At 42.6% G+C, this 26,494-nt stretch overlaps 1 protein-coding gene across 4 annotated transcripts in view; it reads left to right on the top strand.

Annotated features, from left to right (window-relative positions):
• Nucleotides 1-26,494, top strand: part of WDR89 (WD repeat domain 89) — a 47,918-nt gene that overhangs the window by 5,134 nt on the left and 16,290 nt on the right. For 2 of the 4 annotated variants that reach the window (XM_090270967.1, XM_090270968.1), the window contains one exon: nucleotides 8,433-8,572. The gene's annotated coding sequence lies outside the window, so the exon portion shown is untranslated. Of the gene's footprint in view, nucleotides 1-8,432; nucleotides 8,573-20,415; nucleotides 21,234-21,256; nucleotides 21,742-26,494 lie in introns of those variants that run through there. The other 2 variants (XR_016509844.1, XR_016509845.1) reach the window with 2 other exon arrangements.

Here is a 26,494-nt window from a genome sequence, read left to right as displayed (position 1 = left end):
ATTGTCGGAATTCCACATAACTTGAGTTTTTGACGGTTCTGGGTGATTTGTTTTGAGGTCTAATTGTAATTTTTTCTGTAGTTGTGCGAGGAGGTGAAGCATGTTTACGCTTCCATCTCGACTGAAGAAAAGAAGTGATTTTCTTTTTTAAGTTCTTGGAAAATAGTACTATTGTAGGGTCATGTTATTTAACATTTTTAGCATTTGAAACTGGATTCACTTAGCTTAATAAGTGAAGGTTTTTCTTGGTCACCACTGTTTTAACTGGGTGATTTCAGCTAGATAAATTGTACATGATACAATAGTGAGATTTTTAGCAAAATTCCTAACATTTTAAAGATCATAAAACTTCATTATGTGTTCTGTATTTTCCAAAATTTCTGGGCTAAATATTAATTGTTATGATAAAACTTGAGATGTATAAAGCATAAAATTGTTGGCAACATGATATGATGGAGCACTTGGAATCAGAGGATTGATCTAGCTAGACCATGCAAACTATTAAGCTTTTCTGAGCTTTAGTTTACTTGTTTATAAAATAATAATAATAGTACATGTGCTCTATAACTCTCGGAGTTCTGGTAATCAAGTGAAATGACACTGTAGTCCTTTGCAAAACGTGATTCTTTTATTTTAAAAAGTCAAGTTCTATATTATATCTTAAAAGGGTTCACATTTAGCATTAATTCTGTTTTGGACTCCACTAGTTCATGTGAATTTTTTTTTTTTTAAAGCTTTAGCAGAGTTGTTTACCTCTTCATAAATTGATTGGACCAAAAAAATGATTAAAACCATGTATATCAAATATTTTTAAATAATGCTTAAAATCTTAGAGAGGAAGAGATGGGGAGAGAGAGACAGAAACATTGCTGTGAGAGTGAAACACCAATCAATACAATTTCATATGAAAATTAAAAGAAAGCTCTTCTTCCAAAGACTAATAAGTTTGGTGTGCTATTAAAATGAAAAAGATTTTTCTGATAATGTGGTTTAGTCTCTCTTGTGACCGTTAAGATATTTCATTTACATGTTCCTTTGTGTTAGTATGTATACCAAGGTAAGTGACTCCTTATCTCCATTCCTTTTGTAGACATTCATCCTGTTCACCATTCCTTGAATTGCAGCAGAGCCAGTGGTTAAGAGCAGATTCTTAAACCAAACTCCCGGAATTGACTATTGGTTCCAATTACTAGCTTTGTGATCTTGAGCTGGTTATGTGTAACCATTCTGTGCTTCAATTTTACATTTGTGAAATGGGAGAAGTACTTCATAGGATGTTGGAAGAATAAAATGAGTAAATATTTGTGAAGTGTTAAAACAGTGCCTGACAAACACTATTAAATAAATTCTTTCCTTGTTGATTTTATTCAGCATTATTCATCAAGTATTAATGTGAAAAAATAGCCAGAAGAGAAAAAGCTGTCGGTGATGACTTATATTTTAAATTTATTTTATCTTATATCTAATATTATTTTAAATCTTTCTTTAAGCCTGTAAACAGTTGGCACAGGTAACCGAAATTTGTACTGGACTTACATCATTGATATTGCCATCATCATAAAAAATTTTTTCTTACTGTTAATACTTTCCGCAGGTATATGCTTTATTTTAACTCTGTTGCTTTAAAAAAAAAATATTAATGATGATTTGTTTTAGTTAGTGCAAGAATTATAATAACACCATTTTACATTTGAATGGCCATTTAGAAAAGCTTTGTAAAATATGTACTTTATATCACTTGAGAGTCAGTGTAAGAAAGTATTTAAGAGTGTGGGCTCCTGAATCATATTTGAATTCCAGTTCCTGCTATGCATTTGTGAGCCAAATAACCTTTGATAAATCACCTACCTTTTCTAAGCCTCCTTTTCTAATTATAAAATGGAGGAAGTAAATATACCTACTTTATAGGGCTGTCCAGAATGTTAAATGAGATATAATGTATATAAAGCGTTTAGAACAGTGCCTGGCATATAGCAAGAATTCACTATATGTTAATTACGTTATGTCATTGGTGCACACAAAAGAACACTATAATAGAAAAAGTGGAAATGTGAGGAAACCAAGATTCAAATTGGATCTGTGATTTACTGAAGGTCACATACCAAGAAAAAAAAAAGTAAGCTTTCTCACTTCTAGTGCTGATCTTTTCCTTTAAAAACACTACCACCTTTTCTCTAGTAACATCTTCAGCTTGACTAGGTTCATCCCAGACACAGATTCCTTCGTTTCCCATTGTGTTTCTGTCTCTTGACTATCTTTGTTAGAGTACATACTTTATTCTTGGTTCTGATTCGGTCAAAGCCCTTCCCTTCGTGAATTCTTCCTTTAACCCATGCATCGCTCAGACCTAAAGTATGTATCATAAGCATCTCTTTTCAAAAATAGTATAGATATTGAAGCTAAATTTTTATAGTGCTTAATTTAAGTTGTGATTTTTATTGGCATGCAATTAATTTGCATTTAATAAAGCACTAAATTATTTTTATGAAGCTATTTCATTCTCTCCAAACTTATCCCCCTATTTTCTGAGATTTTAAAATCAAGTTGAAGTTTTCCTTAGGAACTAAGAAAGGAATTTGAGAATCAACACATCCCCTGAGCCATTCTAAAAATAGGAAGAATACAATTTATGAATCATTGGGTTATTCTTGAAAATCTTGAATGTAAAATGTGGCTGTATCTTTTTTTGGCATCAGAAATGTGGTTTATATCATATAAGGGACGTAATATTAACTGCATTATTTGCCAAAAATTTTAGATACTTTGCTTCTGTATTTTCTGAAGGAAGAACATTTGAACTTTTTTAATTCTGGAATTTGTATATATAGGACTAGTTAAATTACATTCAAACCAGTAGGTGTTTGTTGAGTACTTTCTACAGATAGAGTGCTGTATGAGACAGTAAGGCGATGCTCCCAAATCCTAACCCTTTCTTTAGCTTCTCAGTTATCCCTTCATAGTGCTTTCTATGACTAGGAGGTTGGAGTAAATTAACCTCAAAGCTGTGGTTATGGATGTTTCATCCATGTTGGTATTAATTTTTTTCTTATGTAGGCACTTTGCTTTCTTCAGAAAAGAGGTTGCTGCTTCTAAGGCTTGGGTTGTGTGTATATGTTTGTTCCTGTGTATGTGTAGTTCCTTATCTTTGCCCTTTTTTCTTCCTGTATTAGTTTGTTTTGTGTGTGCTTGTATGTTTACACTCCTCTCGGGAAGTAGGCCAGTAGTGGATTGATTTTAAAGAATAGAGAATTGGAGAACATGGCTCCTGTCCCTAAGAAGTTTTATACCCGGCCCTGGCCAGGCGCTCAGTTATTTAGAGCATTGGTCTGATAAGCCAAGTTTGCGGGTTCATTCCCTGGTCAGGACACATCCAAGAAAGCAACCAATGAATGCATAAATAAGTGGAACAACAAATCAGTGTCTCTCTCTTTCTCTCAAAATCAAATAATTTTAAAAATTTATACTCCACAGTGGGGATAAACTAATATAAGTATGTGAACTATAACTAGATATAAGTCGTCGTCGTCGTCGGCAGCCGTCCGTCTCGAGAGACGATGGTGTAGCTTCTTAAGAGTCTATCTGCACCGCCGAGAATGGTTGTGCAGTCCGACTCGGGAGTGACACGGTATCTGTCTCCTCCCGTGTTGAATCAACATCTTGCGATGACACTGGAGTGTCCTCTCCAGTGAAGCTGAAGCTACAGAGCCTGGGCAGGGTGATATGGAGGGTCTGCTGTTGCCCATGCAGCAGACCCCCCCCTCTCTTCGCAGCTGAAGGGTCCAAGGGAAAGACGGAGTCAATACAGCTTGGCTTCAGGTGCGCCGCAGGAGTTGCCGGTGTTGACTACAACGTCAAACTGCCTTAGGGACTCCGGCTCCGGATTTTCTGTCGGGGTTTACTCCCTTAGCCTTTCCCCTGAAGAGGTATGCCGCAAGGCAGCGGAGGTTTTTTGGAGTCAGAGTTTTCCTTCTCTGTAGATATAAGTAACACCAGATATTTAGTATATGATTATTGCTTTATGAATTACAATGTTTTGGCATTCAAGGTGTGAAAAATGCTCACAATAAAAACTGAGACACAGGACTTGAGCAGTAAAGCGAGGCCTTTATTCACGAGTCTGCAGAGCCGGGCACACCCTCACAGCCAGGAGAATGTGCGCGCCAAGTAGGCAAAGGAAACTGGTTTTATAGTCTTAGCTTCCCCACCCTGAAACCGCCACCCTAAAGTGATTATCTTTTCCACCCTAAAATTGCCACCCTAAAGTGATTATCTTTTCCACCCTAAAATTGCCACCCTAAAGTGATTATCTTCCTTGCCCTAAAGTGAGAGCGATTAGCTTCCCCACCCTAATGCAATAGCTCCCCCTCCCCTCTCCTTCTTCCCCGTTTCTCCATTACTGGTTACTCGGGAGTTACAATCTAACACGGTTATCTAAATGCCCCTTCTGTGGTTTGTAGATATGCCAGTGCTGTCAGCTCCCTTCTCAGAGATCCTCTAATTACATTTGCCCTTTGTTACTAATGACTTTTTACTGGTTTGGGAGTCACTATGTCCTTATTTCTAACAAAGGGAAGTAGAAACTAACTTCAGGTGGGGTTAAGAAAGATTGTAGTGCTGGTAGCATTTGAGCTAGATCTTGAAGCATTGTTGGATCTAGATAACTCTAGAAAGTTACGTAGGCTTCTTGGAGAGAATAGCTACCCTTTTGTAGTTCTCATTTGTAAAAAGTACCCATTAAGATACTGAAAGGTCTGGGGGTTGCTATAAAATAGTATATAATTCACATGTTCAGATATCTGCAGCCCATGCAGAAACAACAAAAGAATGTGTATGATACTTTATAAAAATTAAGCATTTCATTTGTATTTAAGAACTATTTGTGGAATCATATATTTGCTTTTTTCTATTTAGTGTCGTGATGAATGTCAGCATTTTTTACAACATGAGAGTAGTTTCTAAGAACAAAATTTAGATGATATTTCTCTTGTGGGTAGTAAGACTTTCTCTTCTTCTTGCCATCCTTGTCCAGGAATCAGTTAGATGTTAGATTAAGTGTTTCCTGTTTTGCTCTGTGTCAGGCAAGTAGGAGGTTTTACAGTTGCAAATGAGAGGTAATGAAAAATCAGAGGGTAGTGTGCACTCCTTGGGGCACGCCCAGTCAAATCTCCTTTTTGAGTGAATTTTCTTTCTCCTAAACTCTTAAGGGTCCCCATGAGACTTGCAACCAGTGGAGAAATGGGCAACAGCAGCTGGTCCGGGGCTAACCCCATCAACCTATTTCCAAGGCCCCCTTTACTCTGACTTTCCAATGAGCTGGCAGCAGCCCCACCTTAGCTCACTTTCCCATAATGTTTCTAGAGAGCCAAAGCAGCCCGGCTTAGGCTGCCCCCAGATTTAATAAAAGTACTCTCAAAATAAAATTTAAGAAGACCTTTAAAAAATAAAAAAGAAGAAAGAAACTGAAGGGTAATGGCTGAGCAAAGAGGAGATAGATGTGAAGGGCGATTTTCAAGGTGGGATTTATTAGCTTAGTTGAATCTTGTTCTTTGCCTCCCTTTAATCATAGATAATTCCGAAATTTTGAGCCTAGAAGACGAAAAGGTTGTGCAGTTAACAGAGATGAAGATATTTGAGTTATATTTTGGGTATATTTAATTTGAAGTTTTGGCAGCATGTTTAGAGATAGGGATCTAGGGAGACATTAGAAATACGGGATTGGAATTTTGGAGAAAGATCAGGGTTGAGGATCGTCGTTGTCGTCGTCGGCAGCCGTCCGTCTCGAGAGACGATGGTGTAGCTTCTTAAGAGTCTATCTGCACCGCCGAGAATGGCTGTGCAGTCCGACTCGGGAGTGACATGGTATCTGTCTCCTCCCGTGTTGAATCGACATCATGCGATGACGCTGAAGCTACAGAGCCTGGGCAGGGTGATATGGAGGGTCTGCTGTTGCCCATGCAGCAGACCCCCCCTCTCTTCGCAGCTGAAAGGTCCAAGGGAAAGACGGAGTCGATACAGCTTGGGTTCAGGTGCGCCGCAGGAGTTGCCGGTGTTGACTACAACGTCAAACCGCCTTAGGGACTCCGGCTCCGGATTTTCTGTCGGGGTTTACTCCCTTAGCCTTTCCCCTGAAGAGGTATGCCGCAAGGCAGCGGAGGTTTTTTGGAGTCAGAGTTTTCCTTCTCTGATGTACCCTGACTGGAAGATCGAACCAGCGACACTTAGCTCGCAGGCCGACGCTCAATCCACTGAGCTAAACCAGCCAGGGCCGGGTTGAGGATAAAATCTGTGTTAATAGAGGTAATAGTTTATGAGTTCACGTAGAAGAAGAAGGGGAAAGAACAACTAAGAAAAATGCAATTCAATCTCAGTTATCATGGTTAATAGAAGAAATTTAAATAATACTAAGTTAAAGCATCTTTCTGTTTAGAAACTACATAGTCCTGGATGATTTTTTGTGTTCTCTAGTTTTTGGACCTGTTGCTAGATGGCAGTAGTAGTCAGTGCCACAGGCAAGGCAAGCAATCTAAAGAGAGTTTGATAGCTTAAGTCTAAGCTAAGCGTTTTGTGTGTTTGGTAAAGTTACAGTTGGCAGTACATTATTTCTAGTCCTTTTTATCCCTTATATCAGGTCTGTAAAGTAAGTATGAAATTCTTTTTCTCAATATCTGCCTTTTGTGGGATGGTTCAAGACTTATGCCTTTTGTTGGTTATTCCTTTGACGTCAGGTTCTTTCACTATGTTCAGAAGAGAGGGAATGAGTTTAGAACTTAACTAGATTCTGATCTTCCCACAATATGGCACAAAGTGGTTATGAGAGCTGGTGTGTCCTACTGTATCTTTACATGAGTATAAAACTAAATATTTACTTTTAAGGGTTTTACCGCTGTTTTGATGTCTATTTCAGCAGATCCCTTTTGGATATTCACCTAATTTGGAGTATTAAATAGTAAATCTACTTCAAAATGTAAAAGAAAGTGTCTTATGAATATTTATAAATTATTATCTTATTATATGACAGAGATGTTGACATTATAAGCTATCCAGAGTTGGGAAGGCTTATTCTGTCTTTTAATCTTATTTCAGTCACTGTTTAACAATGGAAATAGAATTACTAATATGTTAAAGCAACTTTCAGTATGGTGACAATTTGGGGAAACATTTTGTTCTGTGAATTCACCTTGGATGTGTGTCTAGTCTTCCTGCCCCCCAGTGTAAGTTTGTGTTTGTGTATATGTGTATGTGTATTTCTCTGTTATCATGATAAGCAGCGTGGGATATATATGTTTATTATAGACTATATTTTATATATAATAGTTTATTATTAATACTATTGTATTTCTTTGAAATTCTCTATGCTGGCAGTGTCTTTCGTTGTTGTTGTGCCAGGCATCATTTTGAGCATTTAATGTGTATTAATTAAGTTATTGATTATAACAACCCTGTGAGGTTGCAACTGTTTTTCTTCGCTTCAAAGACAAGGAAGCTGAAACACATAGCTAGTAAAGCCAAGGTTTTAATCTACCCATTTCCCTAACTACCATGAAATACCTATGTTTCTAAGTCATAGTTTTCTCATCTTTGAAGCAGTAATAAAATAAAAACTATTTTTAAGGCTGTTTAGGATTAAATGAAGCGGTGCATTTGCAGAGACTGATTTGGAACCTAGATATTAAGTCAATTAATATTAGCTGCTGTTTGGCTACTTTCTGATTTTGTTCCAGTTGAGTTTTTTTTTTTTTTTTTCTTTCTTCGTCTCCCTTATAGTATTTTATTCTTCCTCTACACACTCCTTAAATAGTGGTGTTCCAGGGTTTCACTCTTGACCTGTTGTTCTATGTCATTCTGTATAATTCCCCTTCAAGAGGTTTATCTACTTTCCTAGTTTTTAACTACTGTCTAATTCCTATAGTCTGATGACCCAATCTCATACTTCCCACCTTGACCTGCTGACTGATGAATCCAAGTGTGTGCTGTACATCTGCCCTTGGCTCTCATTCCTGCCACATTTCTCAGGCTTGTTATGAATAAAAGAGTGAAAGAGTTTTAATCTAAAATGGCACTGAAGGATAGGAAGTAGAGAATCTCATGCTTCTGCCCTCATAGAAATGAAAGATTGAGAGATTGATTTCCTGTAAATATCTGATTTATAGAAGATTGAAGCTTTTCTTCCGACCGATGAGCATCTTGCCAAGAATGTCTCTCCATCTTTGAACCAATGAACTTACTACATGGCCTTTAACTGAACTTTCCCCTTTTTGCACTTCTTCTCCATAAAAGCAACCAGGCCTGAACCATCCTCAGTCTTGCCTGTAGTTCTCTGTGGTTTGCTTGTCCAGAATTCTAATTCCTCTGAATTGAATTTATTCCTGAATAAACTCAATTTCTGGTTAATTGAGCTTGTTTTAGCTTAGTTCTCTCTCTTTTTTTTTCAGTTTGGCATTATATTGTCTCAGAAATGGGATCCGAAGGCGCCAACCCACTAAGGAATGACAGTCTCTGTAATTGAGCAAGGTACTCACACTCAAGCTCTTTGCATTCTTTACGTCCACGAGTCACCGTAATTTTTGGTTTGGTAAGTCTCTTCTCAGTTCTTGAGCTTCCTTCTTTTGGTCAAGGTCTTTGACTATTTAGGTTCTGGTTAGAGACAAATTGTCCTCCTGGTGAGTACTCTTTGTTTCTGATAATGGGATCCCAGTCAGCTGAAAGTTCTTTGGGGGACCCTGGCCAGTTTTGTTAAAAAATTATTCTTGTTCTTTCTCATGCTCATTTTTAAATAAGTGGACCAATTTTACAAAGGATAATTTAGAACTCCAATGGCAATGTGGGGAACCTTTGATGTTCCCAAACTTGTTTTTCTCTGTGCTAAGAAGACTGTGGCTGCAAAATTAAACAATCCAAATGGGATAGTTATTTGAATTTGTATGTGGAGGCATCTGAACGTGTTTAGGATTCTAAATTGCTTTCTTAGAAAGTACTTTTTCCAAATTGACTAAAGCAAAGAAGAACTAAATGTTGGTTTAAAAGAAAAAATGCCATGGGCCTCTTTGATTGTGCTAACCAAGTTTCCTCCTAACCTTACTATTGCACCTCATTTATATCCCTCTTTCCCTTCTCTAACTAAGGTCCCTCCTAATTCCTTCCCTCTATCTGCACTTTCTCTCCCATTACATAAATCTCAGCAACCAAGCCAGTTAAAACTCTCCCTTTCAAAATTAGACCTTCTGAGTATCCTACTAAACCACCTTAGATTTCCTATATCCTATAAACAAAGGCTGAGCTTAGGGCTATAATTAAAGATTTTCTGAAGGTAACTAAGGATCCTCATGGATTTGCTGAAAAATTTAATATTGTAACCCTAATTTAGTAACCAGGTCTCTCCAATCTGTATCAATTAGTCCACATGGATTTAATCCAACACTGGATTAAAACTGCTGGTTGGAAAAACATTGAACAGTCTCTAGGGTTTATATGAAAAGAACCACCAGCCTCTTTATATGATCAAGCTTGTGGTATGGTTAAAAGGGTCCATGAAGTGATTCCTAGAGCCTTTCCCAAACCTGTGAATTAGAATAAAATTCAGGCAGGTATCCAAAATCTGCCTAATCTGGCCATGACTATTATGGCAAACTCGGTATTGTTTTCAAAGACAATTCTAGAATCCTTGTGGGTATTGGATCCACCCAGGTACCTTTTAATTCCATTTTCATAAATGGCTTAAAGGACTTAACTTCTGAGATCCTGATAGACTTTAAGGCATTTTCAACTTTCCTAAACCCCAAGCCAGATGTCAGTTTTTTGCACTAGCTGCTTATTGTCGTGATTGGATTCCAAATTTCTCCTAATGGCTTAGCCCCCATACACCTTATTAAAGAACACTAAACCTGACTCTGTTGTTAGGGATGACCAAGATATTTAGGACCTTGAAGAGAAACTTAACAAATCCACTTGTCCTAAGTTATCAGCTGTCTTTTTTCTTTTTCTAAAAATTTTTTGTTTATTTATTTATTTTTAGAGAGAGGATAAGGGATAGAGAAAGAGAGGGAGAGAAACATCAATGTGTAGCGCATCTCCAGCTGGAGACCTGGCCTGCAACCCAGGCATGTACTCTGACTGGAAATCAACTGGCGACCCTTTGATTTGCAGGCCAGTGCTCAGTTCACTGAGCCACACCAGCCATGGCTCAGCTGTTCTTTTTCCTTTTCATATATGAGAAGGAGCTGAATGCCCTCAGAGTATTTACTCCAAAGCATGGGGGCTATCACTAACCTCTAGGCTGCTGCAGCCAAGAGTTAGATCCAGTGGCCCACACCTGCTACTGCTCTTTTAGTACAGGCTACCGAAGTGATATGGGCTTCTCCTTGACCATATTGTACCTCACCTGGTTGAGGCTTTCTTAAATTCGAACCACACTACACTTTTCAGAAAGCCAAGCTGCCTTACTGCCTATGAGATTCTCTTACTAACCCCTTATTTCATTCTTCGTTCACTGTAATAATCTCAGCTCTGCTACCTTTCCTTCCTCTTACACTGACTGAATTTCTCCTGACTCTCTGACTTTGATGGGTCACCTGTTGAGCCTTTGTGATGACTTACATGAAACCCTCTTGGCAAGTGGTGATCTTTCCTGGTTGACTGATGGCTCATCCCTAAAAAATGAGAATGGTAAATTTTGTGCTAGGTGTATAATGTCAGCCACTTCTAAGGTTATTGACGCTGCACCCTTCCTTAGGTCACTTCAACCCAATAAACTGAGTTACAGACCCTCATTCGAGTATGCATTTTAGCTGAAGGAAAGATAGCAAACATCTATATTGATAGTCTGTCTATGTGCCTTTGACGTAGTCTATGATTTTGGAAAATCATAGAAACAATGGGGTTTTCTGACTTCCACTGGAGATTATATTAAGAATGGCCTTTACATCCAAAATTTGTTGGGTGTCAAACTGCTGCCATCAGCACTGGCTGTCATTAAAATCCTTGGACATTTCAAGTCTGATTCTCTGGAAGACAAAGGAAACCACCCTGTGCTTATTTCAGCAGTACATATACAAAGGAAGCCACCTTGCCAATACGTCTGCAAAAACGTCTCCCTTAAAAGCTACTCCTCCTGGGAAGGACCTAATGAAATAACCAGGGAAGTACAGCAGCTGACCTCTGAAAGGGAAAAATAAAATTGGAAATCTAAAGGTACCATGAAGAAAAGGGACTGTGGTCTGAACCGAATAATAAGCTGGTTTGATTTAGCCAAAAAAATTTAAAAGTTCCTTTTGTCCAGTGAGAAAATACCGACATTTATGAGTCAAGATTGGTTGGGAAATATTGGCAAGGCCACAAAAAGCACATGTCCTGCGTGTTTCGCATGTCTTAAATTCAACCTAGGGAAGCCTATATGTGTTCTGCCTCAGGGTACTTGATTTACCCAGTGGACCATTTGAGGTCTGACAGAAGGCTTTCATACAGTTACCCCTCATCTCATGGATATAAATATGACCTAGTAATGGCTTGCATTTTTTCCACATTCAGCTGAAGCATTTCTATGTGGAAAGTCAACTGCCTGTTCACTAACTAAAGTCACATTGGGTATCCCCCTCCCCCCAGAACTCTAGTGATTGGGGAACCCATTTTACTGGATAGGTACTTTGACTAGTCTCTGCTCTGTGCTCGGTTCTGCAACATTTCCACTGTACTTAACATCCTCAGTCTTCAGAACTGGTTGGACATACACATGAAATTATTAAGACCTAGTTCGCTAAAATAGTTGAAACCATCCAAATAGGTTGGCCAAAAGTACCAAATTGGGTCTTCTAAATCTTAGATCTGCTCCATTGGGATTCATAAGCTCTCACCTTTTGAAATAATTATAGGGCAGCCAATGTATGTAGCCCCAAAAGTAAAAAGAGGACATACTACAGTTTTTCAAAGGTCTAATTAATTCTATTGAGAATAATCAGTAGAACAATCTGTCCATAGCATTCTTCTGGGAGATGATGTCAAATGCCACACTTTATAGCCTGGAGACTTTGTCTATAGGAAAAGGCATTTCTGTAAAGATTTCCTACATCCTTCTTGGTAGAGGCCCTACTAGGTAACCCCAGTGTTGCCAAGCTTGAAGGGATCAAGTCCTGGATTCGTGTGTCTTCAAAAAAGGCCCCAAACCTGAGTGGACCTGCTTCCCAAGTGGTGACTTAAAACTAAACATTTCTAAGGATTAAAACAGATGGATTTGTGCCAGAGCTTATAACTCATGATGAACCTGAATTGGTAGCCTGGCCATTATCCTTAAAAAATGGTGAGAGCTGTCTGGCAGAGATGTAGGATTTTCTTTTGGTACCTTTGAAGCCACATATAAAATCTCCTTTCTGGTAATATTGCACGAAACACTACAGCATTCCATTGGATGCCTCCCTCCCATGAAGAAATAACCCTCGTTCAAGTCTCGACTCTTACCAAAGATCTTTGTGTTTTGAAAATGGTTAACAGGACTGGCAAAACTCTGGGCTACCTCCCACTGAAACTTGCAACTATACAATTCTATATGGCTCAGATGATCATGAGTTTACTTCCTGCTAGAACCAAGAAGACTATAATGTCTTAATTAATGTATCTCTGTGGTGGGGGTAATGAAAATTATAATGGAACTAGGAATGAGAAGCAGATGCGCTTCCTTTCAATGGTACTTAATAGGGAATTGACAAAAAAATCTGGTGAATGGTGGGAACTTAAATTAATTTACCTTCTTCCTGGAGATTCCCCAGACCCTATCAGAATCTCACCCACAACAAACTCACCCATTGTTCCAAATATATAGAAATTTAAGATGTTCTTATAACCATTCCCTCTGTGCTATCATACATGTAAATGACTGTTTTTGATCAAGAGATCTCATCTTTTATTCCAGGGAAAAAGAACTTCGGCAAAAGGGCCCACTATGCTTTCCCTTTAGAAAACACTGGTTCTTTTATTCTGTGTGGAAGAAGCATATACTCCACATTGCCCCTTAAATGGAAGGATGCTGTGGAGTTGTTGCTGTCTCCTGATGCCAAAGTCAGGAAAAGCCCTCCCTTCCACTTCCTGTGTACTCAGTCTGGGGTATTTCTCCTATCAACTAAAAACACCACATTGAAACTGCATGCATATAACCCTATAGTAGATAGAAAGGGATTTGGGCATATCTTTGCCCAAGCCTTTTTCCCTTGGGTTGGAGTAAGAGAACTTGAAAATGCAATTTGGAACATCTCTGTAATATGGCTACTACCTTCGGTGATTTTGTTAGAGCTTTTGAATATCCATAGACTCAAATAGCCTAGTAAAGTCATCTTATAGAACTATAGAGCCCTAAACCTCTTAACTACAAAACAGAGAGGAACTTGTGTCCTGCTCCTGGAAGAATGCTGTTTTTACATTAACAAATGGCAGGGGTGGAGAGGGAGGGCATTATCCAGTTGTTAGCTGAGATAGGTAGCTGGGAAAACTGGTTGAGTTAATGCCAGTCAATAGCTATAATTAGAATTCACCCTGGGTATAAATAATCCTCTTAGTTAAATTTCTACTGTCTGTGTCAGCAGGCAAATGCCTTCCTCTCAGATGTGTGTACAAAATAAAGTTCTTTTTTTTTTTTCAAGGCTTATTCTGAGGCCCAGATGATGACCATAGAAACCAAATTGATCACATTAGAGGAGCATGACTGAAATTCCTCATTTCTTGATCCTTTTGTTGTTCAAACAAGGCCAAAATCTGCTTCCTGAAATTTCCCTCTCTTAGGTTTGGTAAGGGCCTCAAACCCCCCCCCCCCCCCCCACCTGTTAAGTCGCTTGGCAGGAAATAAAACCACAACAATGGCGGTTGAGGCGTCCAGTGGAAAGTACCCAAAATCTTGCAAAACACCAATAGGGGTTAGGAAATTTTTTTCCTTTCTTCTTCTGTTCTTCTCCCCGGCAACACGCGCAACCAATCACCAAGTGCCCCGTTGTTCCCGCCATTGTTCCCGCTGTTACCAGCACGCCCAACCAATCACTAGGCGCCCCGTTACTTTGTTCCCGCCATTTCCCTACTCCTGTATTTAAAACCTCGTCAGCCGGTACGCCAGTTGCTGTTTTCTCTTTCAAGACAGCCCGGCAGGTTACTCTTAATAAACCTCACATCTTAGCGTCCTTGGTTTTGGTCTTTATTTCTAACATTTGGTGCCAAAACCTGGAATGGGGTGCCAGTTGCCTGGACGATCCCCTTCTCCCTTACCTAGCTTACAACCTGGGAAGCAGCGGACAGCGGCAGCTCGTTCTGGGCTTACTCCCTGATTCTGCTTGGTGGGAGATAAGGGTAGATTGGCCGGTGACCTGACCCCGTCCCAAACCTATCCCCTGCAGCAACTGGACTAGGGGATTTCCTCCATCTTCCCATCCTCCGGTAGGTCTACTCCCTCGCCCTCAGCCCCTTCTTTCCTCTTCCACCCTTCCTTCCCTTCTTGCTGGCTAGAGACTGAGAGACCCTTCCCGGACAGCTTGATTTGCCTACTCTACGAAAGTCCAGGTGCCTGGCCAAGCCCAATCCTCATTTCGGGATCCATACGGCCGGTGACGACTGTCCCTATCGCTCCGCCTACGCAGTCTCAGTGTTGGATCTTGGAAACGCCTGACTCCTCACTGAGACTTCTCTACAATGGGTTCCTCTCAGTCCTAGCCTTCCGAGGCTACCCCATTAGGGTGCCTCCTCAAGAATCTCCGTAAGCTAGGATTGTCAGACTTAAAGCCGAAAAAACTCATTTTCTTCTGTAATGTGGCCTGGCCGCAATACAAATAGGATAATGACTCACAGTGGCCCAAGAATGGCACATTTGACTTTTAATATCCTTCGGGACTTAGATAATTTTTGCCACTGGACAGGGAAGGCCTCAGAGATTCTCTATGTCCAGGCCTTTTTCTATCTCTGCTCCCGCCCTTCTCTCTGTACCTCTTGTTCAACCTACCAAATCCTCCTAGCCAAATCTACCAAACCCTCTGCTCCTACACCCTCAGCTCCTCTACTTCCCGTCCCCCTTTCTACCGACCTCTTCGACCCAATGGATCATTCTGCTCCTCCCCAACTGGAGCCTCAGCCCTTAACTCCCCCCTACCTTTCACCTCCGAGTTCTTCCAAAGCCCCATTAGAGCCAACCAATTCCTCCCAAGACCCTCCTCTCTCGCCTCCCCAGCTCAGACCACGACACAGAGATGGCCCCCATTCTACCCAATCCAGCCTCTGCCCTCTTCTGGGAAGTCACTGAAGCGGAGGGCATAGTCCAAGTAGTCATCCCCTTCTTGCTCTCGGATTTAGCCCAAATCGAGCACCGGCTCGGCTCCTTTTCCTTTGACCCTGACACGTTCATAAAGGAATTCTGCTACTTCACCCAATCCTATGACTTCACCTGGCCCGATCTTCATATCATTCTCACCTCCTTCCTCTCACCTTCCGATAAAGACAGAGTCTGGACCACTGCCCAACAAATTGCAGATGAGGCTCACGCCCGCAATAATGCCAACCCCATAGGGGTGACCGCGGTGCCTACCATAGAACTACCAAGCTGGGCATCAAAATTGGGCGGCCCGCGATCTCGTGATAGACTACCTACAAATTAGCTAATAAGGTGGTCAAATATGATGAAATTAAGGAGGTAATTCAATGTCCCCAGGAAAATCCAGGGGAATTCCTAGAACATCTGTCCCAGGTCTTACAAAAATATTCCCGCATGGACCCGACTACCCCGGCAGGAACCATACTCTTACATTCACACTTCATTTCCCAATCTGCCCCAGACATCCGAAAAAAATAAAAGAAATTCGAAAATGGCCCCAAAACCTCCCAAAGAGAACTTCTTAACCTGGCCTGCAAGGTCTTTCACAATAGGGAGGAACAGGAGGAGGACCAGAAAAAGTGGGACCAGGAGAATTATCTCATGTTAGCTAAAGCCACACAGGTGGCTCAACACCCAGGCTCAAAAATAAAGGAACCAAAGGGGCCCTCCTCAAAACCACCAGGACCATGTTTCAAATGTAAGCAGGAAAGCCATTGGGCAAAGCAGTGTCCCAATCCTCGGCCTCCGCCGGGTCCGTGCCTGCCCTGCCAACTAGAGGGACACTGGGGAGTTGACTGCCCCAGTCGCCAGAGAGGGACTGGGCCAGGAAATCCTCAAACCTCTATACCAATGGCGGACTTCCTTGGCCTGGTAACTGAAGACTGAGGGGGCCCTGGGCCATTAGCTCTGGTACCCATTTTCAACGACGAGCCTAGGGTAGACCTCCAAGTGGCAGGAAAGCGAATCTCTTTCCTGGTAGATACCGGGGCCACCTTCTCCACTCTCCCAGAGTTCTCTGGGCCACTAGTCCCATCCGACACGACCATTATAGGAGTCTCGGGCATCAGGACTACTCCCCTCACCACCCCTCCAGTCACCTGTGTATTACACAACATACCATTCATTCACCAATTTCTCATAACACCTAGTAACCCCGTTACTAGGAAGAGACATTGTGGTCCAAGTTTGGGACAACTCTCCATCTCTTCCCCCTTACCCCGCCCAGCTCTCCCAACATTCTCCTTTTGCTGGCCAGTGATCCAGACTCCACTCCCCATACTCACACTTAACCCATTGCCCGCGCCATCATGCACCCCTTAGTTTGGGACATTGACCACCCCTCTATAGCCGCCCACCGCATCCCAGTCACTGTCTCTCAAAGACCCCCTCCCTCTTTCCGTCTATACCTCAGTATCCCATTTCCCTCTCCCACCTCCGGGGACTCAAACCTCTTATTCACAAATTCCTCCAGGCGGGCAACCTAATAGCCACCCACTCCCCTTACAACACTCCCATCCTCCCCGTTGTCAAGCCCAATGACACCTACCATCTAGTACAAGACCTAAGGGCCATTAATTCGGCAGTTCTCCCTATTACCCCAGTAGTCCCAAACCCCTACACTGTCCTCTCTAACATTCCGGCCACTACCACTCACTTCACTGTCCTCGACCTCAAGGATGCCTTCTTCACCATTCCCTTAAATCCTTCCTGTCGAGACCTGTTCGCCTTTACCTGGACTGATCCCGACTCTATGCATTCCCGCCAACTAACGTGGACGGTCCTTCCCCAAGGATTCAGGGATAGTCCCCATTTCTTCGGACGGGCTCTTGCCTCTGACTTACAATCCCTCGCCCTGTCAGGCAGTGTCGTCTTACTGTACGTAGATGATCTCCTCCTCTGTAGCCCTTCTCTAGAAACCTCCCAGAATGACACCGTCTCTCTCCTCAACTTTCTCGCAAGTAAAGGCTATCGAGTCTCCCTCAGTAAGGTTCAACTCTCCTCATCCACAGTCTCCTGCCTCAGCATACTCCTATCCCCGGGACTCAAGGCCATTACTTCAGACAGAAAGAAACTTATTTCCTCCATTTCTACCCCTTCCAACAAGGAGGAAATCCTTTCCTTCCTGGGACTGGCGGGTTTCCTTTGGTCATGGATCCCTAACTATAGTCTCTTGGCAAAACCTCTCTACACGGGGGCTAAGGGAGACCCCTTGGAGCTCCTAAGCCCCAAATTCCCCATAGCGACCCCATTTACTCAACTCAAGCACTCCTCCAGGCTCCTGCCCTACACCTTACTGACCTATGACTAGAATTCCTCTTATACATCCATGAGAACGAAGGTCTGGCCCTCGGGGTTCTAGGACACCAGAAAGGACCCTCCTTTTGCCCCTGTAGCCTCCTATCCAAACAATTAGTTGACACCTGCCAAGGATGGGCCTCCTGTCTACGGGCTCTGGCAGTGGCAGTATTAGCCTTAGAGAGCAAGAAGCTGTCCTCAGGTCAGAAGGTTATCATTAAATCTCCACATAATCTTCAGGACTTGGTATCTAATGAGGCCACACACCACCTCTCCCCGCCTCCAACATTTTTACCTCATTTTCCTTGAAAACGCAGAATTTACCTTTCAACTCTGCTCTACCCTCAACCCGGCCACCCTACTTCCGGTTTCTTCAGACCCGCCAACCCACTCCTGCCCCGAAGTCTTAACGAACTTCCACTCCCCTTTTCCACACCTTACCTCCGCCCCTCTGACAGAAACAGACTTAACTCTGTTTGTCGATGGCAGCTCCACCAAAACCAGGGACGGATTGTCAGCTGCAGGGTATGCAATAATCTCTTAACTCCCATCACGTCCTTGAGGCTCATCCCTAAACCCCTTCCACTATCTCACAACAGGCAGAACTTGTTGCCCTGACAAGGGCGCTGACACTCGCCTCCAACAAAACAGCCAACATATATACAGACTCAAAATACTGCTATCATATACTCCACTCAGCAGCGGCCATATGGAGGGAAAGGGGGTTCCTCACAACGAAGAGTAGCCCCCTACAAAATCACTCCTTTATAAAACGTCTTTTAGAGGCAGCACTTTTACCAAAACAGGCTGCTATAATCCATTGCAAAGGCCACCAATAAAACAATAATCCCATAAGCATTGGTAACAATCTGGCTGACCAGGTCGCCCCGAAAGTAGCTACCCGCCAACCCACCTCACAAGTATTTTTTCTAACTTCCCTCCACCCTAATTACTTCCCTACGGAGGTAGCGGCCTATGCCCCACCCACCTAAAGTCGACCAGTGGTACACCAAGGACGGCAAGCTTATCCTTCCCAAAGCACAAACGCAGGACGTCCTACGCTCCTTCAATAATACCTTTTGTGTAGGGCATCGCCCCCTCCACCTATATCTTTCCTCTCCTGCCCCTCTCTATCAACAGACCTAAAGCGTATCACCTCAGCCTGTCCCATCTGTACCCCCTGCTCACCACAAGGGGGACTCCATCCCAAATCCTTTCCTACTCACCAAGCAAGGGGCAGTATTCCAGATAAGGACTGGCAAGTTGATTTCACCCATATGCCTCCCTACAAGGGATACAGGTTTGTCCTCACCCTCGTAGCACATTCTCAGGATGCATTGAGGCCTTCCCCACAAGAAAAGAGGACGCCTCTAAAGTTGCCTCAATTGTCACGGACCACATCATTCCACGCTTTGGCCTTCTCTCATCCCTTCAATCGGACAATGGCCCAGCTTTTATCTCACATGTTACCCAGGCCCTGGTTAACTATCTAGGAATAAAATGGCACCTCCATATCCCTTACTGACCCCAGTCCTCAGGGAAAGTAGAAACAGCGAACCAAATACTGAAACACCACCTAAAGAAACTCCTCCTCGAGCTCCATCTCCCTTAGCCCCAACTTCTTCCTTTCGACCTCATGTGTATCCCAGCCATGCCCCGCAAACCCCTACATCTCAGTCCTTTCGAAGTCATGTATGGACGACCCTTTGTACTTGCCCCTATCCCGACTTCCAGCAACCCCGCTCTTGGCTCACACTTCCCATCTTTAGCTCATATGAGGGCACAACTTCAAACGGAAGTTAGCAAACTTTCCCTACCTCTACTACACATCTATCAGTACTACCTGGGACACAGTCTACAAACGTGCTAAAGGGAGTGAGCCACTCCAGCCTGTTTGGACAGGTCCTCACACCGTCATCCTCTCTACACCCACTGCTGTTAAATTAGAAGGTGACGCCCACTGGACCCATCTCTCACATATCAAACCTTACCCCTCCAAACCCCCTAACTCGTTTATCTCTACCCCCGCAGGTCCATTGTCTCTCAAAATCTCCAAATGTCCTCCAATCCAGGAGGAGCTGGACTAGACCTCTTTCTAACTCTTCTTCACAAGGCCTTCCAACATCACACCCTACTAAACTACAGGCATTCTCAGTTGGCTTACTTCCATTACCACCACGTTAGATTTCTCCACTTCCTCCTCCAGGTCTCCGAGGACTTATCCTCGTTTTGCCCCTGCACCCTGGAAGTCTCTGACACTCTCCAGTGGATACAGGACTTAGCCTGGCAAGGCTCTCTCTCTTGATTTCACTCCAGAAGAGGCAGAAACATTCCAATTCTTCCTTCTCTCCCTCCTCTATACTATTCAACCATGATCTACCACATTCTTCTTTTTATGCTCGGCATATCCTTACCTCCATCTTACACTGCTCCCCTGTCTTCCCTCCTTGAAGCTAGCTATATACCTCGATTCCTCAATCTCACATAGTAACTCTTACTCCTCTTATGTCAATAACTGCTGGATGTGCATGTCTGTGTACTCATCGGCATATTCCGCGTTACCAGTTCCCACTCACATGTCTCATTCTCCCAAAGTACATCTCCTGTTTAAAGTTCAGAAAGAGGCAACCTTCTTCGAAAAGGCTGATTCCCTAATAAATAATTATCCCATTGCAGCCTCCAACCAAGCCAACCTATTGTACCAAACTTATTTTACCCAATTACAAGCTTTTAAACCATCCACCCCTCCAGCACAGGGTCCAATCACCCTCAACACCCCTCTTCTCTCTCAGGCCCCTGTCTGCTTCTCGGCAACTGGCTCTGTACCAATAGGCCACTTGGCTACTAACCAATGCAATACAACTATTCCCATTCAATTACCAAACAACCATCTTTCCCAGCGCGTTAACTATGAAGTTTCACCCACCGCCAATGGACTCTTTCTTCAACCGGTAAGGTTTACGGGACCCCCTTCTCTAGCAGCCATCGGAATAAACTGCTCCTTCCCTTCCCCCGGAATCTACCTCTGGTTATCTACTTCCTTTATATCCAAATACCAATGTTCCCGAATAGGCACAACCCACATTTCACCCCTGGTATGTGCAACTTTATCCTCGACGCTTAGCGCCTGGAGCGCCGAGCCAGAGAAAGGCAAAACGGGCCTTACGTATCCTCTTATACATCTTTTCCATTCACATATCCTCTTGTATCACTCAGGCAAGGGTATTTTACTTATGTGGGAGCAACACTTATATGTGTCTGCCAACCAATTGGACAGGGACCTGCACCCTGGTTTACCTCACCCCAAATTTAGACATCGTTCCCCCGGACACCCCGTACCTGTCCCCAGCACTCTACCACTCCCCCTCAAGGTCAAGAGAGCAATTCAGCTTATTCCCCTTCTTGTAGCTTTAGGTGTGTCAACAGGAATTGGCATGGGAGTGGGAGGCTTAGCAAGTGCCCTCACCTACTTTCACGCCCTTTCAGAAGATTGACAAAAGTCCCTAGACGAAATTGCCGCCTCATTAGTAAACATCCAAGACCAAACAGACTCACTAGTGGCAGTTACCCTCCAAAATCGCAGGGGCTTAGACCTCTTAACTGCGGAGAAAGGGGGCATTTGTGTTTTTCTAGGTGAGGAGCGTTGCTTCTACCTCAGCCAATCTGGATTAGTCCGTGACGCGGCGGCGAAGCTAAGAGAACGGGCCCAGAAAATCCGGGAACGGCAGACGGAATCCTGGGACCAATGGCTACGAACCAACTGAATGTCCTGGCTCTTACCCGTTTTAGGCCCTCTAACCTTCCTGCTTGCTGCCCTAGCCTTTGGGCCCTGTATCCTCCACCTTTTTTCTAGTTTTCTACAAAACCGCATCCAAGCCCTCACCAACCAGAAGATTGGTGAAATTTATCTAGCTCTATAAGCCAACTCCACCAAAGCCAAGGAGTACGGCCACCCTTAGGACCCACAGGGACCCCCTTTCAATAACAACGCCCCTACTCAGCAGGAAGCAGCTACAGAGAATGACCGACGACCCCTTTCCAGTCCCTGCCCCCCTTATCACCCAGCTCTTAAACACAACCAAAAGGCAGGAATCTTAGGTTCAGTAAGGGCCTCAACCCCCCCCCCCCCCACCTGTTAAGTCGCTTGGCAGGAAATAAAACCATAACAATGGCGGTTGAGGCGTCCAGTGGAAAGTACCCAAAATCTTGCAAAACACCAATAGGGGTTAGGAAATTTTTTTCCTTTCTTCTTCTGTTCTTCTCCCCAGCAACACGCCCAACCAATCACCAAGTGCTCCGTTGTTCCCACCATTGTTCCCGCTGTTACCAGCACGCCCAACCAATCACTAGGCGCCCCGTTACTTTGTTCCCGCCATTTCCCTACTCCTGTATTTAAAACCTCGTCAGCCGGTACGCCAGTTGCTGTTCTCTCTTTCGAGACAGCCCGGCAGGTTACTATTAATAAACCTCACACCTCAGCGTCCTTGGTTTCGGTCTTTATTTCTAACATCCTCCTTTACAGGACAGGACATCTGAGGATGGTCCTCTTAAGCTCTAAGGGACACACAGTCCACTTATGACATCTCTGACTAAACAAAATACCCAAACAATAAGATGGATCAGTGAAAGGTCTTGCTCAAAAGGATGAGGTTTATGGAGGACATCTGAATAGTGTCAAGAATAAAAAAATTTAAAAAGGGGGGGGTGGATTTGAAAGGATTTCAATCTAAAATGGAACTGAAGGTTATGAAATGGGGAATCTCATGAATGTACCATCAGAAAAGCAAAACTTACAGACTGAGAGATTGCTGTCCCACAAATGCCTGACTTACAGAAGATTAAAACTTATCCTCTTACCAGTGAGCATTCACACAAGAATCTCTTCCCATCTTGGAGCCAGTGAACTTGCTGCATGGCTCCTAATTGGACTTTCTCCTTTTTGCACTCCTTGCCCATGGAAGCAACCTGACCTAAACCTTAACAGACTTGCCTGTAGTTCATTGCAGCTTATGTGTCCTGAATTGCAATTCCTGAATAAAATTCATTTCTGGAAACCTTGCTCAATTCACTTTACCTCTTTTAGGTTTACACTTCTCATTTTGTAATTGATCTGACAGGTATATAGACACTTTTGGTTTGGGTGTGTCATGCTGACTTATATTCGAGTACTGCAGTAGCCCACAGTACGGTAGATGGCACTGATAATGCCATTTTGTTCTCTTTGCCTTTTTCTATTTTTCTCCTTCTTGGATTTCTTCCCAAATGATTCCCCAGTCCCAGTGGTAGGCTTGGAAATGGGCCGAACTCCCTGTAGAGTTCCCACAAAGCTGGTCATACCATAAGTCGGGCAAATCGGAGTTGTGGGAAGGACCTGCAGCCTGTACTTCCACTTCAGTTAGAGCCTGAAGCTGGAAGAGCTTGTTTAGCAAGTACCATCTTCTTTTGCTTAAGAATTTTTTCAAGCAATTTCATCACAGATAGCATTTTCAAACACTGTAGCTGTGGTGGCTTTACACAACCACAGATACTTTGGGAGCTTTTTTATCCTGGCCTGGTGGTACTGCAACGAGGCCCGGGGCAAGGAGCGAGGGGGCAAGGCTGCCTTGCAGGCTCATGGTCTGCCCTGCTGTGGCATCTCCTGGGCCAAGGGGTGGCAGGGTGCTGGCCTTTTTGGGGCTGCACTGGCAGAACCAGGCCCTGAGGAACCAACCTCTCTAGAACATTCTCAAGGCGCAATGCTGGGCCAGAAATCCCGCAGCTGAGCTGGAGCCCTGGAGACTCCTGCACTTTTGCGTCTGCCTCCAAATTAACCCTCAAGGAAATTTTTAAAAGAAAAAAGTCTTATATTTACTCTCATGTTTAACATTTTCAGTGCTCTTTCCAACACACTTTCCTACTGGCTGAATAACTATCTTTAACATTTCTTGTTTCGCAGATCTGTTGGCAGTGATTCTTATCAGCTTTTGCTTGTATGATTGTTCTTTTTTTTTATCCTGTTTTTTGAAAGATATTTTTGCTGGGTGCAGAGCTTTGTGTTGACAGGATTTTCTTTCCTTTCAATGCTTTAAAAATGCTACTCCTTTTCCACTAGTTTGCATAGCTTTTCTTTACCTATTAGCAGTCACTGCCAGTTTCCCCCTTGCATTCACCCTACTCCCTGCCCCTGGCAACTGTTAATCTTTTTGTCTGTATAGATTTGCCTATGCTACACGTTTGATATAAATAGAATCATACAATTTGTGTTCTTTTGTGTGTGGCTTCTTTCACTTAGCATAGTATCAAGTTTCATCTATGTTATAGTATATAAGTACTTTATCCCTTTTTTATGGCAGAACTATATTCTATTGTCTGGATATACCATATATTGTTTATTCACTTATTAGTTACAAAACTTTTGAGTTATTTCAATTTTTTTGCTATTATGAATAATGCTATTCTGAACTTTGGTGTACAGATTTTTGCATTAGCATGTTTAACTTTATGAGAAATTGCCAAACCATTTCCCACAGAGGCTGCTTACATTTTACATTCCCACCAGCATTGTATAAGGTTCAAATTTCTTCACATTCTTGCCAACACTTGTTTTGGTTTGGTTTAGTTTTTATTTAATATGTTTAGTTGATTATGCTATTACAGTTGTCCCAATATTTTCCCCTTTCCCCCACTCCACTTGGTACGCCCATTCCCTGCAGCAATCCACCCCCCTTAGTTCATGTTCATGGGTCATGCATATAAGTTCTTTGGCTCCACCCTTTCCTATATTATTCTTAACATCCTCCTGTCTATTTTGTACCTATCAATTTGTACTTCTTAATCCTGGCAGCTTTTCCCCCATGCTCCCCCATCCCTCTCCCAAATGCTAACCCTCCAAATGATCTCCATGTCTATGATACTGTTTCTATTCTGCTTGTTTGCTTAGTTTGTTTTTTGATAGCTATGAATTTATTGTCAGTTTAATGTTCATAGTTTTGATCTTTTTCTTAAATAAGTCCCTTTAACATTTCATATAATAATGGCTTGGTGATGATGAACTCCTTTAGCTTTACCTTGTCTGGGAAGCACTTCATCTGCTCTTCCATTCTAAATGATAGCTTTGCTGGATAGAGTAATCTTGGTTGTAGGGCTTTGCTTTTCATCACTTTGAATACTTCTTGCCAGTCCCTTCTTGCCTGCAAAGTTTCTTTTGAAAAATCAGCTGATAGTCATATAGGCATCCCTTTGTAGGTAGCTCTTAGCTTTTCTCTTGCTGCTTTTAAGATTCTCTCTTTATCTTTAATATTTGGTATTTTAATTATGATGTGTCTCAGTGTGGTTCTCTTTGTGTCCATCTTGTTTGTTTGGGACTCTGTGCTTCCTGGACTTGTAGGTCTGTTTCCTTTGCCAAATTAGTGAAGTTTTATTCCATTATTTTTTTCAAATAAGTTTTTAATTTCTTGCTTTTCCTCTTCTCCTTTTGGCATTCCTATGATTTGAATGTTGGTACGTTTGAAGATGTCCCAGAGGCTCCTTTGTCTTTCCTCATTTTTTTGGATTCTTTTTTTTTTTCTTGCTGTTCTGATTGAATTTTTTTTTCTTCTTTATGTTCCAAATCATTGATTTGATTCTCAACTTCATTTCCTCTGCTGTTGGTTCCTTGTAAGTTTTTCTTATATTTCACTTAATGTAACCTTTATTTATGCCTGGGTCTTTTTTATGCTGTTGAAATACCCAGTGAATTCCTTGAGCATCATAATAACCAGTATTTTGAACTCTGTATCTGATAGGTTGGCTATATCCATTTCGTTTAGTTCTTTTTTGGGGATTTTGTTCTGTTCTTTCATTTGGGCCATATTTCTTTGTCTCCTCATTTTGGCAGCCTCCCTGCGTTTGTTTCTATGTATTAGGTGGAGCTGCTTTGACTCCCTGTCTTAATAACATGGCCTATTGTAGAAAAGTGTACCCTTAGGTTGTATGGGGTGGAGCCTTAGGTAATCGCTAGGGTAGGGCAAACCTTGTGAGCCAGGTTGATGGAGTCTCTGATATGGTGTGACGGAGGGGTAGCTCTGTGTGGGGGAGGGCTCAGAGAAGGGACAATGCTGCTGCCTGGCCTCTGAAGTTTTGTCTGGGAGGAAGCTGTCTTCCAGCAATAGCTCTGATGCCAGCCACTTCGATTTTTCCTTGTATGCCACTGGTGCCCTTCCAGCTGTTGCCCTGGTGCTGAAGCCCAGAGGGAGTGAGTCTATGTAAGTCCAAGTTCATTGCAGGCCTCCTGAGAATCCCTCAGTTTCTTCTGCTGACCAAACCTTTACTGGATTTTACAGCCAGAAGTTATGGGGACTTATCTTTCTGGCACTGGAACCCTGTGCTGGGTGATCTGGTCCGGGACTGGGATCCCTTGCTTACGAGGTATCCTTTCCAGTTTTTATCCACCATATGTGGGTGTGGGACTGCCCCTTCGTGTCTTCATACCTCTCTATACCTCTCCGCCCCTCCTACCCATCTGGATGAATGTGGCTTCTTTAATTCCTTGGTTGTTGGACTTCCATACAGCTCGATTTTCTGACGTTTCTGGGTGATATTTGTTTTGTAGTCTGGTTGTAATTTTTGCTGTGGTTGTACAAGGAGGTGTGCTGTGTTTATCTACGCCTCCATCTTGACTGGAAGTCATGGTTTAGTTTCTTAAAACAGCTGATTTGAAGCCCATCATCTCAGTGATCTCTGGGTCTGTTCTGTTCATTGACTCATTTATTGACAGTTTGTTGTGTTTTTCTTCTTTGAGTGTCTCTCTCTCTTTTAAATTGAATTCTGGACATCATGTGTAGAATAATAGTAGAGAACATGGTAATGGAAATGGATGCCTCTCTCTTCTGGCAGACTGTTAGTGTTGGATAT

Source organism: Furipterus horrens, unplaced genomic scaffold (assembly GCF_987537825.1).
Source record: "Furipterus horrens unplaced genomic scaffold, mFurHor1.1.pri manual_scaffold_3, whole genome shotgun sequence".
Lineage (NCBI taxonomy): Eukaryota > Metazoa > Chordata > Mammalia > Chiroptera > Furipteridae > Furipterus > Furipterus horrens.
The sequence above is the reverse complement of the archived record's forward strand: the minus strand, read 5'-3'. Positions and strand labels throughout refer to the sequence as shown.